Consider the following 3932-nt stretch of genomic DNA (forward strand, 5'->3'; position numbering starts at 1 on the left):
GAAAAAGAATAAAATAGGGAAAGGAGGCTGGGGCTTTATAAACTTGAGGCTGGAAGTGCGCGAAGGGGAAAGAGAAGGGCGCAGCGCTGGAGTTGGTGCCAAGTGGCGAGTATTTAGTGGCCTTCTGGGAGGCCAGGTGCGAACTTTTCGATAGCGAAGGGAGACGAGGTGGCGCGGCCACACATCCACAGGAACTTGGGCTGCCTGTCATCCACTTCCAATTCACGAGCGCTAGCATAAAATTTTTATGCGGAGAATGATCAACCACTAATTTTAATCCGTCAAAGGTCGACTCCTTTTTTTTATATGTAATAACATGAAAAATATAATATCCCTCGTAAGAGACAAGTTAGTATTTTAATAATATTGTGATTCAAACTTAAAATTTAAATTTTTTTATAATTTAAAATTTGATTTTTTTTAATGTATAAATATTGACTTGAAAAATAATTATTTTCATTTCATTATATTTTACTATAATATTTTTACAATCTTGGCTACGATGGACATTACTCGTATATAGCAGGGCAAATAGATCTTGTTATTGTGGTCGATAACAGTTCCGTGGATCTATTAATATAACAACATAAAATTATTGTTAAAGCCCGGGACCATCTTCACCGTCCGAATGGAGAATAAACGTGTAGGATGGAAAACATCTTACGATCGCGGATAAAATTTTCTAGGCGGACATCTGGGATGGGTTTGTCGGTCTCGCGATGCTTCGCTTGGGCGTGTGGCAGTGCTTTAGTCTCAGAAGTCGGGCGGCGGGACCCACACGTGGTGGGTACGTGGCCTATGCGCACCGCCATCTTATCTACAGCCGGTCGCCGCCCTGCTGGAGTTTGGTGTTTTATAGTGAAGGGCATGGAATCCTGATGGGTACATCACAGCCGTCCAAATAGCTTGATTATCAGAAAAGTATATTTATGGGCTCTGCTTGTATCTGTTATACGGATGGGTTATGGGTATGATGGAGTGGATAGATCCCTAATGTTTGGAAGGGGATGTATCAACCCCATGCTCCAATATCAAAGCAAAATCTGAGCATGGGACCCACACAGGAGACACCATGCATGTGTGCACGATTCTATTTATACAAGCAACATTGATGGGAAAATATGACCATGGAGAATTTGTTGCAACCCTATTTGGGAATGCGTGTGGAGTTAAAATTACACATGTTAGGAATGAAGATCTCAAATCTCTAGCTTCAATACACTACCATGCTATTCACAGCTATTTTGCAACAACTACTCTGTTATGATATGTGATATCGCAATTGTGCATGTGAAAAATGCAGGTCACATGGTAAGGATATCTCAATTCGTAGGTGTCTCCGATCCCTTAGATCATCCAAGATTGGTTATTATCAATTATTTTTGTGTACATGTATGTAGAGATGATGGAATATTGGAATTATAAGAGATGGGTAAGTACTCTTTTCTCTCATCTATGTCCCACATGGGATCTAATCTCCGATGGCACCCATTATATCTTCTTTCTTAGCCATGTAATCGATCACAACTTGGATTACACCTTGATTTAGCCGCTATAATTCGATATAAAAGATGGATCATAGTTAACAAAACTATGATCAAACAATTCTACAATGGTTAGTAGTATGTAGATTTAAAATGCTCAGAAAGGTGTGATTTTGCTTTTATGTTACCAAACCTATAATAATTTTAAAAGCTAATTCTAGGAAGCTGGTGTAGAAATTTTAGCTTTATAGCGGTGATTTGAGTGCAAAGGGGGGGGGGGGGATGATTTTTCAATTTGCATGCTCAATATGCACTCAAAAATCAATAATTTAAGGAAAATGAGATGATGCGTTTGGCCCATATCAGAGTCAAGAGAAACACACCTCAATGCTCTCATCTTAGAAAGAAACCTGGTTCGTGTGTCACTATAATGGGTAACGAGTTACAAATAATATGTTATGGTAGTGGTAACTTCCGTACTAATATAACATAAGCAAAGGCCTACCACGTGTACTAATCGAAATATGATGCTTCTATACAGTATATTTATTATTGTTTAAGATAATTTGGATGGTATTCAACGTCGAGACATAGTCTAGTCAGTAGTAGCTAATTAATATGATGGTGGTAGTGATGGTAGTGATGATAACAATAATGATGGCAGTGGTGGTGAAGACGGTATGATTTTGGCTAATAAAAGCAATCTATAACAAGTTGCCGGTGACAGTATTGACAATCTGTAGTAAACAATAATTATAGTTAGTAATAAGGGTGGTGGCAATGATGCGAATAAAGATAACAGTCGGTGGCAATCACAAATGATTTTAGTTTTTTAAAATTTTAGAAATCAATTTTTTTAATTTTCACAAATATAGAATCTAAGAAGGAGTTTTCAAAAAAAATATTAAAACTAAAAATATAGTCATAAAATATTTTTCTTGTCTCAATTTCTATAATTTTTAAAAAAATAACATAAAAAATTACAATATGCCAAATAGGAATTTAGTCATCTCCAGTCATTATGACGAAATGTATCGTTGATTCTTTTCGATCAAAATAGATATTAAAGAAAATCATTAAGAAAAATTATAGTTAATAAAAAGAATAAAAATCTAGTAACTTTTCCATCTTCTATGGCTGCATTACCTTGATCTCGGCCTAGAGATTCTCAGCTCATATCTTGGGCACGCTTATGTATGGCCTCAATCCAAATCGATCTGACATCCTCGATCGGCCCGACCTCCTCAGTCAAGGCCGAGCTGACATCCTTGACCGGCCCGACCTCCTCAGCCAGTCTGGCCTTCTCGGCCAACATTGAGGAGCCCAAACTAAATTGAAAAGTTACTGATTTTGGAAGATAATTGTATCTCCCCAACATGGTAAGCTCGGTAAAACACCCATAATCTCAAACAAAAAGACCAATACAACATCAAGGCAATAGCTAGCCCCTGTACGTTAAGACGTGGAATGCAATATCCGTCCGTAACTCATCCAATTCTTTCGATAGTGGTCGCCTCCTTCGCAAGAGAGGCCACTACTCTACAAATAGGAGGGAGCAGGGGATTCCATGTAAGTCTTAAGTTCTCGCCAATAATTCTTTCTTTTTCTCTCTTCTTTTGTCCTATGATAGTCCATTGACTTGAGCGTCGGAGGATCTCCATTAGAAATACTTCCAGTCAGAGATTTATATTTGCAGGACCAATCATGGTTGTTTAAGGAGTTCCTCATTTTAGCCACCAGCTTCCCAACCAACCTCAACTTCAGTTCAAATTTCAAAAATAATAGATTAGTGCTAGAGAAAGGACCTTACTGCAGCCCATCTTTGGAGAGGAAGATCTACTTCGATCATCATGAGATCAAGAAGGGCCTCAAATGCTTCACATTGGCCCAATAATACCTTGCTAGAACCCACGACATCCGATACCGTCGAAGTGCCGCCTCCACCCTCACAAGCACCAGTGGTAACTTAAGAAAATTCAATACGCTTGTCCAATAAGTGCAAACCTTGACCGCCATAGTGCAAGGGATGCAGCACGTAAAACACACTTAGCTGCCTCCTAGTGTACTATAGTAAGGTTTGAACCAGCCCCTGGATCAGCAATCTCCTCTTCGCAGCCTACGACATGGGTAGAACATCCAATATAGCCACCCTGAGAGCCCACCTCATGATCACCGCAAGCACTCTCCGACCCCGAGGTTTGGGAAGGATTTGATCCTGGGACACTCCTCACCTTGGCATTCGAACTGTCAAACAATTTGAGACTATGAGGTAGATCGAAGACTTCAAAAAATGTACCAACATTGTAAGGCCAGACTTAGCTTAACAATGACGAACCTAATTTTAATGTTGAACCACCATTTACCGGAAAGATCATAGTCGAATTGGTTCCACTCCGGTTCAAAATGCTATAGCTGAAACTTTATGACAGTACCACCAATCCTGTCAAT

This window comes from Elaeis guineensis, chromosome 12 (genome assembly GCF_000442705.2).
Source record: "Elaeis guineensis isolate ETL-2024a chromosome 12, EG11, whole genome shotgun sequence".
Taxonomy (NCBI): Eukaryota; Viridiplantae; Streptophyta; class Magnoliopsida; order Arecales; family Arecaceae; genus Elaeis; species Elaeis guineensis.